This window comes from Microtus pennsylvanicus, chromosome 10 (genome assembly GCF_037038515.1).
Source record: "Microtus pennsylvanicus isolate mMicPen1 chromosome 10, mMicPen1.hap1, whole genome shotgun sequence".
NCBI lineage: Eukaryota > Metazoa > Chordata > Mammalia > Rodentia > Cricetidae > Microtus > Microtus pennsylvanicus.
Window position 1 is genome coordinate 1,717,721 of NC_134588.1, and position 18,109 is coordinate 1,735,829.

General features: G+C 38.3%; 1 pseudogene; it reads left to right on the plus strand.

Moving 5' to 3' along the window:
• The window catches only part of LOC142858433 (SH2B adapter protein 1-like), a 170,156-nt pseudogene that overhangs the window by 147,365 nt on the left and 4,682 nt on the right, over positions 1-18,109 (plus strand).

The following is an 18,109-nucleotide window of genomic DNA, read 5'->3' on the forward strand; positions in this document are numbered from 1 at the left end:
ATTACACAGGCATTCTGTGTTTTAGACAGCAACAGCAAAATATGTTCTAATTTCAACTTATTTTACTGAATTTAGAGTTTTTATTTATTTTTTATTCCTACTCCTGAAATAATATCTGTGAACATTGACAGGAACCTAATAAATGAGTCCAATAAATTGGAAAAGAGTGCTTTGTTTGATGATTGCAACCAGTGTTGTTTTTATAAAATATTTATTTTAATTATGTTTACATGTATGTGTTTCTCCGTGGGAATGTGTACACATGTGTCAATACTAAGAAAGGCCAGAGACTTTGGATCTTCCAGTGCTCAAGTTATAGGAAGCTATGAGCTATAAAACACATGTGTTGTAAACTGAACTCTGGACCTATATGAAAACAATTCTAGTTCTTCCCTACTGAGGTACCTCTCTCATCCTGTACTGGGTTAAAGAATCCAGGAGCAGTCAACATGTTTGCCAGAGCAAATGGGCATATGTAAGATGGTTGCTGTTTCTCACAACCAAAAAGGCATACCCAAAAGTTATGAAATCCAGATTTTATGGCATAACAACCGTTTGTGGGATAAATTGACCCTAGAAACTGGAAAGGACTGCAAGCCACCTCCATATCACTCAGGACTCTTTTTACTATAAGCTGTTAGCCACATTATATGGAAAAATATATCTAAACTAATACTTGAAGGAAAATCTGAAAGGTAAAATATAACAGCACATGTATTTTACAAAAAAGTTAACATGTTTTCTAAGTGCACTACCATTTGTCATAGCAACTGGACAACAGAAATTTATGTCAGGAGGCTGCAAATCTATGGTCAGGCAAGGGCAATGACTGCTTTGACACTATCAGAGAAGTGCTAGCTTCTTCAAGCATCCTCTTATGTAGGACAAATCAAATTCCAATGGGATTCTTTTTATGGCATCCTTATTGATGAGGCCTCTTCCTTCTCCATATCATCTGTCAAAGCCCTCTTCAAATGATAAATTTTGAAAAAATAATAAGCCTACAGGTGACAATACATAGGCTAAAAAATTCTTGGAAGAATTTTATAGCAGAATGTAAGTCTCAATAAAATGAACATTTGATTTTTTGTAGTGACTATTAATAATTATAAAAAAATCATATTTACATAGTTAAAATGACTTATAGACAAAAATATATGCAGAAGGGAAAACTTATAGAGAATCAAAATTCCAAAATTAGTTAGAGAAAAATGAAGTATTTATATTTGTGGACTGTGAGTTAAAAAAAAAAGATACCTGTTTACAATTTTGATAATTAAAGACTGAAGCACAGATGTTCTTATAAAGTGCTGAAGCAAAGTCTTCAGTGGAAGCATGAATAATAAAATTTTGATCCCTTCAGGAGATTAATTTCTCTCAATTTACAGTATTGAAAACATTCCTAAATAACTCAAACATTTATTTGTTGCTCACCTGTGTACCTAATGTTGGGAAGTAAATAGATAAGAACAAAAAAAGAGACTTTCATTCATAGTTTTGTTTGTAAAATAACTTTATAATTATCCTCTCAGCTTCTGTTCTCTTATAATTATTGCCTTTTACTTTTTATTTTTCTTTTGAAACAGGGCTCTTCTGTGTAGTTCTGGCTGTTCTGTAACCTTTTCAATAGACCAAGTTAGTCTCATAACAGATATTATCTACTGCCTCTACACCATGAATGCTGGGATTAAACATGTGTGGTACAATTTGACTTTTCAACCATGAGCTGATAATGCATATTAACTTTCTTGAAGGTAAAATGTTGACATGTAGCAGACATAGATTTGGGATGTTAATAATACACCATAAACATATTGTTTTCAAGAAATATTTCTAAATTTTCTTTTTAGATAAGTTTGTATTTTCTTATCCTCTTCTCCTCCCAATTACTCATCATATTACCCATGTTACCAATTCCCTAACTATTCCTGCTTCTCTGCATATGAAAGCATAGATCTCTCATGAATAGCAACAAAATACTGCCTAACAAGCTGTAGTAAGGCTAAAGCATATCTCCATGTATTAAAACTGGGCAGGGAGACCCAGTATGAGGAATGTAGTTCCATGTGTCTTCAAATCTCTGGGTATTCTTGTTTTTAACAGCTGAGTAATACTCTCTTTTATAAAAATACCAAATTTTCTTCATTTGTTTCTCGATTTAACGATGTTTAAGTTGTCCTTGGGGTATCATTAGGCCTTTCTTGAGTATTCCTAAGCATAGTGTAGCTGGGACTTGTGTAGAATGATTCCCAGTTTACCTGGAAATCTGTTGTATTAATTTCCAAAGTGACTGTACAAGTTTGTACTCCTTCCAGCAATAGAGTGTTCTACCTTGCTACACATCATCTCTAGTATGAGAAGTTGCTAGTGTATTTGACCTTAGCCATTTTGAGAAGTGGAAAATGGAAACTTAGACTCTTTTTTTTTTTTTTTTTGTATTTCCCTCTTGGCTAAGGATGGTGAACATCTCCACAAGTGTTTCTCTGCCATTTGAGATTTTTCTGTCAAGAATTCTGTTTAGATTAGTACCTCACTTTTAAATTGGTCTATTTGGTTTATTGATATCTAGTTCCTGGTTTTCTTTGAGTATTATAGAAATCAATTCTTTGTCAGATGTGAAATTGGTGAGTAATTTTATCCATTCTGTGAACAGCCATTTCATCTTATGGACAGCCTCCTTTGTCTTACAGAAACTTTTCAGTTTCAGAAGGTCCTATTTATTAATTGTTACTAGTGCCTGTGCTATTGATGTTCTATTAGGAAGTTGTCTCCTATGCCTGTGCATTTGAGATTATTTCCCACTTTCTCTATTATCAAGTCCAGTGTAACTGGATTTATGATGAGGTTTTGATCCATTTGTACTGCAGTTATGTGCAGGGAGATATAGGTAGGTACCACCATTTGTTGAAAATACTTTCTTTTTTTCCCCATGTATCATTTTGTCTTCTTTGTTGAAAATAATGTGTACAGAGTAATTTGAATTTAGATCTGTCTAGGTCTTCATTTCTATTAATTTTTTGGTCTGTTTTTATACCAATACAATGCTGTTTTTGTTATTGCTGCTCTGTGGTTAAGAGTAAAATCAGGGCTGAGCAGTGGTGTTGCACACCTATAATCCCAGAAATTGGGAGGAAGTGATTTTGAGGCCAGTCTGGTCTGCAAGAGTTAGTACCAGGACAGGATCCAAAACTACAGAGAAACCCTGTATCAAAAAAAAAAAAGAGGGAAATCAGGGATGGAGATACTTTGGGAGGTTGTTTTAAACAGGATTGTTTAAGATATCCTGGATTGTTTGTTCTATGTGAGGTTGAATTTTGTTCTTTTAATGTCTGTGAAGAATATTTGGGAATTCAAAGAGGATGATATTGAATGTGCATTGCATTAGGTTAGATGTTTATTTTTACTATGCTAATCACACTTGTCTATGAGCATGGAATCTCAATCTTTTGATATTTTCTTCAATTTCTTTCTTCAAAGTCTTCAAGTTCTGGTCTTAAAGGACTTTCACTTACTTGATTAGAGTAATACAAACATATCATTTTAATATTTAAGGCTATTTTAAAGGGTGTTGATTCTCTGACTTTTAAATCATCACATTTATTGTTTGTATATAGGATAACTACTTTTTTGAGTTAGTCTTGTATTTATGCACTAGACAGAAAGTGTTTATCACTTTTAGAAGTTCCTTGGTCAAGTTTTTGGAGTCACTTGTATATACTATCATTTCATCTACAAACAATGATACTTTGACTGCTTTCTTTCCAATTTGTAATCCTTGCTTTCCTTTAGTTCTTCTATTGGTGTGTCTAGAACTTCATATATTGAGTAGAAAAAGAAAGAATTGATAACTTTTTCTTGTTCCTGATTTTAGTGGAATTGCTTTCAATTTCTCGCCATTTAATTTGATGTTGGCCATCAGTTTGTGTTATATTGCTTTTATTATGGTTAAGTATATCCTTGTTTCCCTGATCTCTCCAACAATTTTATGATGAATTGAAAATAAATTTTGTCAAAGTCTATCTGAATCTACAGAAATGATCATGTGTTTTCTTTTCTTTTAGTTTGTTTATAAGGTGAATTAAATTTGCAGATTACATATGTTGAACCATTCCTGCATTTCTGGCATGAAGCCTATTTGATCATGGTGAATTATCTTTTTTATGTGTTCTTGGGTTCAGGTGCTAATTGAGTATTTTTGGATCAATGTTCATGAGAGAAATTTTTGTGCAATTCTCTTTATTTTTTTATTATTTTTGTGATTTGGGCTTCAGGATGAATGTGCCCTAATAGAACTTAAGAATGTTCGTTCTGTTTGTATATTGTAAGATAATTGGTATTAGCTCTTCTTTGAATGTCTGGTGGAATTCTGCATTAAAAACTTTCCCTATTAATGATTATTTCTATTGTCTTGGGTGTTATCACTCTATTTAAACTGTATATCAGATTATGATTTAACTTTAGGAAGTGGTATCTATTAAAAAATTATCCATTACTTTTAGAGTCTTCTCTTTTAAGGAGTACATGTATTTGAAGTAATTTCTGGATTTCCTCAGAGTTTGTTTTTATTCTCCCCTTTTCATTTCTGAATTTGTTGATTTGAATATTCTCTCTCTGTCTCTTAGTTAGTTTGGATAAGTTTTTTTTTCCTATTTTGTTGATTTTCTCAAAACAACACTTTGTTTCATTTTTTATTTTATTCTCATTAGTTCCATATATTAATTTAATTCCTCAGTTTTTATTATTTCTTGCTGTCTAGTCCTCTCAGGTATGTTTACATCTTTTTCTTCCAGAAATTTCATGTGTGCTGTTAGGTTGCTAGTATGAGATATCTTCAAATTCTTCATAATGATACTTAGTTCTGTGAACTTCCCTTTAAGCACTTTCATTGTTTCCAATAAGTTTGGGTATGCTCTGTTTCCACTTTCATTGAATTCTAGGAAGTCTTTAACTTCTTATTTTATTTCTTCCTTGACTTAGTTAAACTCAGCAGAATGTTGTTCATTTTCCATGAATTTTTAAGCTTTCCAATGCATCTGTTGTTTTTGAAAATCAGCTTTAATCCAGGTGTTTGATAAGATGCCAGTTCTTCTTTCAACATTTGTATCTGGTGAGACTTGCTTTGCAACCAAGTATTTTGTCAATTTTGAAGAACTTTTCATGTAATGCTTATTATTTTGTATTTGTATAAAATTTTCTGCAGATATCTGGTAGGTCCAATTGAGTCATAAAGTCTGTTATTTCTGCTATTTCTATGCTTAGTTTCTTTCTGGATGACCTGTCCATCAGTGAGAGGAGGGTGCTAAAGTCTCCCAGGATTGTTGCTTAGGGTTCTGGGTGTGATTTAAGTTTTAGTAAGGTTTCTTTTATAAATGTATGTACCCTTGCATTTGGAGCATAGAGATGTTCAGAATTAAGAAACCATCTTAGTGGATTTTTTCTTTGATGGATATGATATGCCATTTACCCTCTCTTCTGATTAATTTTGTTCAGAAGTCTATCTTGTTAGAATTTTGGTAGATAAACAAGCTTGCTTCTTAAGTACATTTTATTGGAAAAGCTTTTTTCAACTATTTATTTGAAGGTAATGACTTTTTTGATGATGAGGTGTGATTTTGCAATGCAGCAAAATGATGGATTGTGCTTTTGTATCCATTCCATTAGCCTGTAATTTCTATTAGCCATTTGCGGCTATTGATATTAAGGGAAATTAATGACCAATGGTTATTAATTTCTGTTTTTTTATGTTGGTTTTGAAACTTGATGTGTGTGTGTGTGTAGTTTTCAGCTTTGAGTTTTCCTGGCCTGAGAATATCCATTGTCAGTGTTTTGTGGCAGCAGTTAACATCCTAGGGTTTGAATATTTTTTAAAATTTATTTTTACTTAAAATTGTACACCTCCTCCCATTTTCCTCCCCTTCTCCCATTGCCCTCCCCCTCCCTCTCCAGTCCAAAGAGCAGTCAGGGTTCCCTGCCCTGTGGGAAGTCCAAGGTTCTCCCCAATCCATCCAGGTCTAGGAAGGTGAGCATCCAAATAGATTAAGCTCCCACAAAGCCAGTACATGCAGGAGGATCAAAACCTAGTGCCATTGTCCTTTGCTTCTCAGTCAGCCCTCCTTGTCAGCCACATTCAGAGAGTCCAGTTTGATAATATTCTCCATCAGTCCCAGTCCAGCTTGCTTTGGTGAGCTCCCATTAGATCAGCCCCACTGTCTCAGTGGGTGGGTGCACCCCTCACGGTCCTGACTTCCTTGCTCATGTCCTCCCTCCTTCTGCTCTTCATTTGGGAGCTCAGTCTGGCGATCCAATGTGGATCTCTGTCTCTAGCTTCATCATCCCCAGATGAAGATTCTATGGTGATAGGCAAAATATTCATCAGTACGGCTATCGGATAGGGCCATTTCAAGACACTGTCATTAAGACAAAAAGGCAACCTACTGACTGGGAGAAGATCTTCACCAACCCCAAAACAGACAAAGGTTTTATTTCCAAAATATATAAAGAACTCAAGAAACTAAACCTTAAAAAGCTAATTAACCCAATTAAAAATGGGGTACTGAACTGAACAGACAATTCTCAACAGAAGAAGTTCAAATGGCCAAAAGACACTTAAGGTCATGCTCAACCTCCTTAGCCATCAGGGAAATGCAAATCAAAGCAACTTTGAGATACCATCTTACACCTGTCAGAATGACTAAAATCAAAAACACCAATGATAGCCTTTGCTGGAGAGGATGTGGAGGAAGAGGAACACTTATCCATTGCTGGTGGGAATGCAAACTTGTGCAACCCCTTTGGAAATCAATGTGGCTCCTTCTTAGGAAATTTGGGATCAATCTACCCCAGGATCCAGCAATACCACTCTTGGAAATATACCCAAGAGATGTCCTATCATACTCCAAAAGCATTTGTCAACTATGTTTATAGCAGCATTATTTGTAATAGCCAGAACTGGAAACAACCTAGATGACCCTCAAAGGAAGAATGGATAAAGAAAGTGTGGAATATGTATGCATTAGAGTATTTCTCAGTGGTAAAAAACAATGACATCTTGAATTTTGAATGCAAATGGATGGAAATAGAAAACACTATCTTGAGTGAGGTAACCCAGACCCAAAAATATGAATATGGTATGTACTCACTCATAAGTGGATTCTAGCCATAAATAAAGCACATTGATCCTATTATCCGTGATCCTAGAGAAGCTAATAAGAAGGAGAACCCAAAGAAAAACATATACTTATCCTCCTGGATATTGGAAGGAGCCAAGACTACTGGAAGCTTGGGGGTGGGGGTTGGGTGGGAGTAATGGGAGATGGGAAGAAAAAAGTGAGAAGAGTAAGATGGGGAGAGCTTGGGGGAATGGGGCATTTGGGATGGAGGAAGAGTGGATATGGGAGCAGGGAAGTATATATCTTAATATAGGGAGCCATTTTAGGGTCAGCAAGAGGCTTGACTCTATTGATGTCCCCAGGTGTCCATGGAGATGTCCCTAGCTAGATCCTTGGGCAGCTGAGGAGAGGGAGCCTGAAATGGCTCTATCCTATAGGGTTTGAATATTCCTTCTAGAATGTTCAACAGGTCTGGATCTGAAGATAGATACTTTTTTCTGTAAATTTGAGTTTTTCAATAAATATCTTGCTTTCTCCATTTATGGTGATTGAAAGTTACTAGATATTTGTACTGCTAAATCTGTGAAGAATATGTGCGATGTAAACAAACACTTGTCATTTATTTCTGACTGCCCAGACCGGAATAATCACACAGAAAATATATTTATTACAATATTTTTTTGCCAGTGTCTCAGACATATTCTAAATAGCTTTTAAATCTTAAATTAACACATTTATATTAATTTGTGTATCACTTCAAGACTAGGGCCTACTTCTAAGTTCTGGTGTTTTGCTATTTTGGCAGATACATGGCATTTTCTTGACTTTACCTATTTTCTCTACATATTTTTCTAGTCTAGCTGGATTTTGTTCTGACATAGGTCAAAACAGTTTTATTCATTAACCAATAAAAGCAACACCTGTACAGAAGGACATCCCATATATCTCCCCTCCTTTTCTCTCTAAATTAAAGGTTTTAGTTTTAACATAGAAAAAATACATATAACAAATCAGATATAAAACAAGAATTATTGTTACAATATTCATTGGTGAGTCTAAAGTTTCATAGCTAATGTGTCATCACAACTAAGGAAATCTATACAAACAACTATCTATTCTTCAACTCCACCAAGACCGCAGAAGGACAAAAATATCATGTAAGTAAACAGGAAATACATGTAAGCAACTTCCAAAACTTTACAATTGACAGCGACATCTCTCTGCACCAACCTAAAGTTCTTCTGCCATGTTGGGGCATCCATATTTAGCCTACAGTCCCACAGTATCTGGCAGACAGAAGAGGAAATTTGAAACATTGTTTTGCCTGTATTGACAGAGTTCATCAGTCAATGATGTTCTGCAGAATGTCTGACAGTTTCTTTTATGAAGCAGTAACCCTGCAGGACCATTTAACTTTGTTTATGCAAGTTCAAAATTCATTTTTCTATGGGTCTACAAGTCCAGTTTATACAGTATACAGTCAAGCAGTCCAGACAAGAGCAATTTCTTACCCAAATGGCTAGTCTTGGCATATTGAAGGTAAATGGCTTAACTATATTTTTTGATGACCTCGAGGCTCTCTGAAGTAATTGGTGCTGCCAGAAGCAGGCATGTCTCACTGTTGAAAAAGTCTAAGATTCTAAAACATTTTAAATGTCATATTTTGTAGGTCTTTGAAAGCTTTGAAAAATACTGATTTATTTTAAATATAACTCTGCATATCTAAAAAACATAAATGACATGACTGCAAGTTTATTATAAATGTCTATTAGTCTATAATTTTTTTAAATATACATTACATTTTTAAATGAGCTGACCAAACACAATACCTTAAGCAACAGATGAAATATTTTGACAGAGGTTTTTGTATTGCCTCGTCCCACAACCATTCAGTCCCAAAGAAACACACAGAGCCTGACATTAATTATAAACTGGTAATAGCTAGGGCTTTCTTACTAACTAATTCTTACATCTTAAATTAGCCCATAATTCTTATTTGTGTTAGCCACATGGCTTGGAGCCGTTCATCAGTGAGGCATTCTCATCTTGTTTCCTCTTCGTCTGTGTGCCCACTGCAGACTGAGTCTATCTTCTTCCCAGAATTGTCCTGTTCTGTTTATCCTGCTTAGACTTCCTGCTTGGCTACTGGCCAATCAGCATTTTATTAAACCAATACAACTGGCAAATTTTGACAGGGTACAAGTCCATTGTCCCACTGTAGAAATGCACATACTCAATGTAACAAAATCAATCTAAAATTTGTATCAGTTGTCCATGATCCATATCAATCCAAAGTGTACATCACTATATCATTTCTCTTTTATTGTTTCATTTTTTAGAAGTTTACTGTGACTTTAATTAAGTACTATTAATAAACCCACTATAAACAAAATTAACATTTTTGGGAATTTTGGCATAGTTTTCTCCAAAGTCTTCATGCTGTACTTTTTTAGGGGGGAATGAATTTGATAATAAGAGAGTGTTTGGTTATAAACACATATTTGGTTCTCTCTTTTGAACATAAATTTGCTGTATCTATATTTTCTATCTGTATCAAAAGTTCAAGCCCAAGAATATTATTTTTAATTCACTAGATTTATTAATGTGAGGGTGTTTATTAATGGCACTGCAGTCTAAAAACCTTTGTGGATCAATATATTTGAGTTTAAAATATGCAATATTAACATAAAACTCAATCCATTTATATTTTTCTATTAGGATAAACCTAAAAGAAACAAAAATAACTCCCAAGGGATAATTCACTTACCAACCTTTTAAGACCTCAAATATAAAGATGAAACATGTAGACTGTATATCATTCCCTTATCTGCAGTCAATATAGTGAGAGTCTTATTCTTTCTCAAATCTGTTTTTGATATAATTGTAAAAAAGAACACATAAAATAGATATGTCAAAAAGAATTTAAATATTATATTAGTACATATATATCAAATGAGAGCCAGAACTTTCTGGCATGGCTCGGTGGATAAAGATGCTTGATGGAAAGCCTGATGACTTAAGTTTGGTTCTTCAAACCTACACGTTGGGCATACAAAATAGACCCTGATATATTTCTGCAATCTCCACTGATGTGGGAGGGTCTTCTGTTTTGTGTTGATTTCATTGGTTAATAAAGAAACTACCTTGGCCATTTGATAGGCCAGCCCTTAAGTGGGTGGAGTAGACAGAACAGATGCTGGGAGGAAGAGGGAAGTGAGGCAATTGCCATGACTCTCCTCTCTGGGTCAGATGCTATGGCACCAGCCACTAGGTCAGACATGCTGAATCTTTCCCAGTAAGCCACCACCGTTTGGTGCTACACAGATTATTAGAAACGGGTTAATCAAGATGTGAGAATTAGCCATTAAGAGGCTGGAACTAATGGGCCAGGTAGTGTTTAAAAGAATACAAGTTGTGTGTTGTTATTTCAGGGCATAAGCTAGCCAGGCAACTGGGAGCCAGGCAGCAGGAAAGCAGGCCTGCTTGCCTTCTCACTACACTCCACCTGTACCATTGTAGGAGCATACACAAACACAGAAATATATTTTTAAACTCACACACATTTGAATGTATTGAAAATCTATAAGAGAGAAGTGTTTAAAAATGGTTTAAAGCATAACAAATATAAGAAATAGCAATGATAATATACAAGTTCATGATTGAATTTAGAAAATGTAGGCAGTCTTTCTCTATAAAAAAACAATAATATTTGCAATCTTTTTACAAAACTTTATTTTTTGCCTATTTTTGCATGAGTATGTACATGGCCATATAGGTACATATAAGTCATGATGCTTTAGAAGTCTTAAGAGGGCACCAAATTTCTTCTAACTGTAATTACAGACAGTTGTGGGTCACCCATTTAGGTAGGGCAATAGTGAAAACACAAGCAAGCACATGAAAATTCATGATGAATAAGCTAATTTGGCCAAAAAAGCCTTTCAGCATAACAAAAGCACAGTAACTAATTATGCACACACCTAGTCAAGCACAACACATCATCAAAAACCACTAGTTGCAAATGGACCACTCAAATATGTTCCTATGGCAGCTTACTTTCACTAACCCGAAAATAACCTCCAAACAATTTTAATAAAGAGCTTCTATATTGGAATCTTTTGGAGTCTGTGTTATTGACTCCATGTCTTCGGAACCCCCTTTTAGGAACAGGAAGTACAAAACAAACAGCAGCAGAAAACCCACAAGTGGGACCCAACATGGATTGATCTTTTTCCTTTTTCTTGTTTTTTGGGTCCTCCTTACACTCTTTTGGATATTTTCCCTCCTTGCTCACTGCCCTGGCTGCTGTCCCTATCCCAACTCTGCTGTCTTTTGAGTTCAACCCTTTTGGCTTGATGACAGTGGATTCTGTCCCACCAGGTCCCACATCAATATAGTCCCAAATAAGCACACAGAGGTCTATGTAAATTGTAAACTAATTGGCCAATTAGCTTAGGCTTCTTACTAATTAATTTTTATAATTTATATAAGCCCATAGATCTTGTCTGTGTTAGCCATGTGGCTTTCTATTTCTTTTAGCAAAGTAGTCATATCTTGCATGCTCTGTGTCTCGGTGACAACTGTAGACTGAATCTTTTCTCTTCCCAGAATTTTCCTGTTCTTTTTGACCCAACTCTATTTCCTGCCTTGTGGCCCCACCTATACTTCCTGCCTATACTGGCCAATCAGCAATTTATTAAGAAAGTACAAGAAATATATCTTTCCATGGTAAAACATTGTCCCACAACACTTCACACCCCCTTTTTTTTTTCAAAGCAAGAACTCTAAATTAAATCTCCATTAAGCACCATTTGTTGACTGTGGTTTCTGTCACACCAGTCCCACAGACATTCAGTCTGAAGGAAATACACAGAGGTTTCCATTAAAAATAAACTTATTGCCCTATTAGCTCAGGCTTCTTATTAACTCTTATAACTTATATTAGCCCGTAATTCTTATCTATGTTAGCCACATGGTTTGGTATAGTTTTTGCAAGGCAGTCACATAATATTTCTTCTGCAGCTGGATAGTGACTGCAGACTGACTCTTTCTTTTCCCAGAATCTTCTTGTTCTCATTGACCTACCTCTACTTTCTTCCTGGTCATCCTTCCTATACTTCCTCCCTGGCTACTGGACAATTAGTATTTTATTAAACAAGTACAAGAAACAAATTTTTACAGGGTAAAGCCATTCTCCGACAGCATGGCTACTCTCCAGGATTATCTGAAGGCTCTCTTCTTTTATGGGGAGTTCTGACTGTTCTTCAGAGTGTATATTGTTGGACTTCCTCTCGTAGTCTCTCTTCTCAACTAATCCTGTTATATGACCATGTATTAAAGGCCATTATGGCAGTGGCCATTAACTTAATTCACAAAAAAGATTTTGGCCATTCTAATTGTTTTAATCCCCTTTTGTTTCTGGGATTGGAAATTCTCCTCAGATAGCAACTACATTCATTAGCTTGACCCTGAATCTGAGTGTGGGGACTGAGATGGCTTGTTGCTGTTCCACTGTATCTTCTGACTGCTTTTGTATTTGCTGCCCCTCCTGACAGGTTCCTTCTGGGGCCTATTGGGAATGGTACCCATTCCCCAGAGGAAGGGCCCATCCCTTCTCTGCCAGTGCTGCCACCACTTTTTCCCCAAAGTTGGCAAGAGTTCTAAGTTCCATGCAAAGGCTGCTACCTTGATCTTGCCCATTGTTTTTGCCTCTACCTTGCCTCCCACCCATAATATGCAGAGTCTGGAGCAGAAGCTGGCTTTTTTGGCCATTTTGCTAAGCTATTCCTGCAGTACTTTGACACTGAGGAGGCCTGGGCCTTGGGCCCACTCTCCTCAACTCTCTTGGCCCCAATAAACCTTGGTGTAGAGATTGAACCACCACATAACTTACCCTGACAACAGCAGGGTGGACATGCCCCTGAGTCTGTTGGGTCTATATCTATCTTTTGAGGACCTAGATGGTCCCCTTCCTTCCTCAGTTTCTTTCTACACTAAGGTGATCTCAAAGCAAAAGCTCAAGAAATCTCGCCCCCCCTCATTTCAGAGGGTCATTCAGTCACAGGTACTGTACAAGGCATGCTGCAGTGATGAGGAACTGTTGACAATTCTTCCCCAGCTGGGCCTCTGGAGAACACATCAGGCTGGTGTGGGACAATTGTCTATTATCTGTCAATTATGTTTTAAATAAACACTAATTGGCCAGGCAGGAAGTACAGGCAGGACAACAAGACAGGAAGTAGAGATGGGTCAATGAGAACTGGACAATTCTGGGAAGGAGGAAGCCCATTTCTCCCCAGTTCTTTCCCAACCACAGAAGAAGGAAGATGTGATTGTCCCACTGAAAAAGGTACTGAACCATGTGGCTAACATAGATAAAAATAATGGGTTAATATAAGTTATAAAAGTTAATCAGAAGCCTGAGCTAATTGAACAATCAGTTTATGATTAATGTAGACGTCTGTGTGATTTCCTTGGGGCTAAATGACTGTGGGACTTGATGAGAGGACAGAAACCAGGCAGGACAGAAACCCAGACAACAGATGGCATCTATGTAGACAACTGCAGCCACATAAAACATGAGAGAGCAAAGTAAGTAGTTTTAGGTGAAAATAATAAATTTAACCACAGCTTATTGATAGCAGCATTTTCTCATCTGGGCTCTGACTGCTAGAGGCAAATGTTGGGCTCTAAAACCCCACAAAGGAGGAGATCACCCCAAGAGACACTCTCACCGTAAATGATGCAATAGCAAGAAGAATTTTTATTTTGCTGCCATGGCAAAGGTCCCTCAGTTCCAAGAGGAGAAGGACACCTGCTTTGTCTATTACAAGCTCTTTTAAATGAGAAAACTACAGAATCAGGGGGGTAGTACATAATCAAAAGGGAGAGTCCAGAAATCGTTTGTCAACTATTTTGACTAGTTCATTCAATGGTCAGCTAACTCTAATTGATCAATGCTATGCAGTTGCTGGGTTGGTTGTACACTAAGGAACACTTGCAGGATATCTGCAGGTCATCTCACCCCAGTTCCAAGGTCTGGGTCTATTGAAGAAAAACTACAAAGGGGATGGAAAGTACTCAAAGCTCCAGTGCACATGGGGTTTGTGACCAGGGTCCTGGTTTCCAGGAAGTGTGGGTGCAGTAATGCTGAGGTACCTAAAAGTCTTTTATTCCCCCTTCTTATTTGATTGAATCCCAATCTTGGGATTCTTAGGGATTTTCCCTAAGAGCATGGTATTGCTGGGTCAACACAAAAGCTTGAGTAATGCTAAGTCGCTCGCAAATGAACATCACGAGTCATTTGAGGATACAGGATCCAAAGCATAAGATGAGTAACAGAATGATCACGGGACCAGCGATTGTAGAAATGAGTGTTGTGAACCCCGGGGGGATCAATTGAACCAGCCTTCAAACCAACCTTATCGCACTTCTCTATCTCTCTGTCTCTTGTCTAATCAACCTCTGAGCTTAGCCTTTGAATCCTTAATTACCCCAAAGCCATCTACATAAAAACAACATTGTTCTCTTAAGGCAGTGCAGAGTCCTCCTTATTGAAGAAATAGCAAGTTTAACCCATGCCTATTTTGTAACACTACTTCAGAAAGTGAGGTTATTGAAACTTCAAGCTAGGAGATAGATTGTTCTAGGACACTTAATCCTTGTCCATAGCTGTTCTTAATTCATCCAAGTGCTGGGGAATCTGGAAAGTCTGCACCAGAGCAGCAGCACTGGTGCTGACACCAGCTGCCATCCCAAGGCCTAAGATGCTAGAGTCAGGGAGATGGTCTCTCACCAATAAAGGCTAGGGTGCTTGTCACATTCATCCTCAAATGTGTCAGCGGGATGATAAAAGATCCTAGGTACCAGTAGTCTTTGGTACAAGCCCACCATTTATCTGAATCAGGGATCAGGTCTCCAGTTTTAGAAGTTTTGGGACTCTTTAGGGTGTCATTACATAAATGTTTGTAAGTAACCAGTAGATTTCCCAAGCATGTCTCTGAACCTGTAACCTCTGTAAGAGTTAACTCATTACTAGTTCTCCAAGCACAGCTATCCTGGATAGTTGTGTTGTTAAAACCCCTGAATGTTACAATCCCTTCATAATGTGGGGGTCCTGCTGATAGGCATAGCTAGCAAGATTGTGTCATGCTAAGGTCAATATTATTTAGCAAAGAAAAGGCTCCTGTTATCAGACTAAAGAGTCTCTGGCCTGTATACAAGGGCAGCAGCAGTGAAGCAGTGGTAGTAGAAGGATTCTTAGGACTTGGAGTGGGGCCCAGGGCCCTGGCAAGGGGGGCTACCTCAGCCAGTAATAGCTGGCCCTGGTCAGGTAATACTGGGTTGGGCCCTAGTGCGATGGTCATGGGAGGTGTTAAAATGACTCGCAAGGTGAACAGAATCCCTATGTCTTCCCTTCCTGGATCATAAAATTGCCAAGTATTGCCTGTTAACCAGTTAGCTCTTTTTCCCTCTTCATTGAAGGTTATTGTGATTTTAGACTTTCATGGTATGGTGTGAGGAAAAGAGAATAAGTCCTTTCTGCTAACCCTCAACTAGTAGACACTGACACTTGTTTCACATTCTCAGGAAGCACAATAAAATACTTCAGGCCCCCTGTGCCAAGGTAAATTTAGGGCATCAAAATGCCCTGGAGGGCATAAGAATAAGGGGAGACCAACCTGATACTCATTGGGAAGGGGACTTCACTGAAATAAAACCAGGAAAATATGGTAATAAATATCTCCTAGCTTTTATAGACACCTTCTCCAGTTGGACAGAAGCTTTTCCCACCAAAAGAGAAATGGCTCAATTGGTGGTTGGCACAGGGGATACAAGTTGACATCACCTGCTGTATGAGGGAGTTAGGACTGGAATATAAAAATCTGTTTTTTTCCATAGATATTTAATCTTTTTGTGTCCTAAATGTGTTCATTGATGCATTTGGATGACCAGCTCAAAGGCATCTTTCTTGGGCAACATGGTTTTGCCCTGATATTTCCAAGGGTTTTTTTGTTCATAAAATTCTGCAGTAAGTTTCTGAATAGTCTCTAGATCCTGGGTTGAATATTGGAATTATTCTGTGGAGGGGGGGCTCTGCCTGGAGTAATATTTCTGAGTTTAGTGTGGCCTTTTTAGCCATCTCATCTACCATCTGTTTTCCCTTGGCATTAAGATTATCACCCTTCTGATGTCCTGGGCAATGCATAATGCTCACCTTCTTGGGTAGGAAGAGGGCTTTGGTAAGTGCTTACAGTGGGGCCGCCTGTTCAGCAAAACCTGGTATCCATAACCTACAGAAACTGGCAGTTCCCAGAAACTCTCGGACTTCTCATGCCCTTTTGGGAGGGGGAATTTGTGCTACATTCTGTTTCTGACTGTCTCTTAACCATCTCTGTCCACCTTCCAAAAGGTACCCCAGGTAGGCTACTTGCTTCTTGCAGATTTGTGCCTTTTTAGAGGATGTCCTGTAGCCCAGTTCACCTAATCTTGTGAGTAGGGCTTGAGTCCCTTTGAGGAATTGCTGCTTAGTCTCTGTGGCCAGCAGGAGGTCATCTACATATTGGAGTAAGATTACCTCTGGACTGGTGGTGCGAAAACTGGCCAAATCCTGGTGCAGGGCCTCATTGAATAAAGTTCGCGAATTTTTGAATCCCTGGGGTAATCTTATCCAGGTGAACTGACAAGAAACACCCAAATCGGGATCCTTCTATTCAAAGGCAAATAATAGATGACTCTGGGGGCTAAGTCGCAGACAGAAAAAAAAAGCATCTATTAAATCAAGTACTGAGTGCCATACATGGGTCGAAGGCAGGGTGTTTAAGAGATTATAAGGGTTGGGCATTGTTGAATGAATGTCCAGGGTGCAGCCATTAATATCCCTTAGATCTTGGACTGGTCTGTAGTCCCCCCCACCCCGTGCCTCTCTTTTTTACTGGGAGGAGAGGGGTGTTCCAAGGGGAATAGTAGGCTTTTAAGATGCCTAATGTTAAAAGTCTATGAATGTGGGGCCTGATTAATTCTTGGCCCTCGAGGCTCATGGGGTACTGTTTTATGGAAACTGGCAGTGGCTGATGGTTTTAATTCTGTTTACCTGCAGTTTCTGCCCAGGCCTGGGGGAAATCATGGAGCCATTCGTCCTCAATGGGCAGCCCCCAGGGAGGGGAAGCAGTTCAAACAGCCTATGTTTGTTCTCTAATCTTAACGTTAGAATTTGAAGAGCCTGGCCAGTGTTGTCAGTGACTGAGGCTCTATTTTCTGAGAAGTGAATTTGTACCCCAAGTTTGGACAGGAGGTCCCTGTCCAGCAGTGGGTAGGAGCATTCTGGCACCATGAGGAAAGAGTGGGTCACCTTGCCGGTGCTCAAATTAACTTTTCTTTCTGTGGCCCATTTTCCCATGAAAGACCCTCGACGGGACCTCTTTTCAGGAGGAGACCTCCCCAACTTTGAGGAACAGGCCGAGACCGGACGGATGCAAATCGCAAGAGGTTATTGAGTAGACACAGGTACCTGTGGGCAGCAAGATCTATCAGAAGATTTGCACACCTGCCAACTGGAGGGTGGGCTTTTTATAGGGAAGAGCAAAGAGCAAGTTTACAGAAGCAAAAGCGTGGTTATCGGTCAACTGGAATGAGGCAGGGGCATGAATGGTTTCCTCTCTCAGCATGGATGCCTGGCAACAATTATCCTGTTCCTATCTTATAGCTAACCTGCTTTGTTGACATCCTATCTTATTGACATCTTGCCTTGCAGTCTTCCTATCTCTATCTTATAGATCTCCTGCCCTCTCAGGCACATGGGATGTTCTTATGGGAGGAGGCTAGCTGCTGATCCGGAGAATTTTTTTTTAAAGTAAACAGGACGTTCCCCCAGGAGCATGCTAGCTACGGGTTTTGAGGAGGGGGTCTGTAGGGTCTTTCACCCCCATAGCCCCCTGAACCAAAGAGGTTTTTGAGCTCAAAGGTCTGTTTGCTTGGGGGAGGCCTGAATGCTGGGCTCT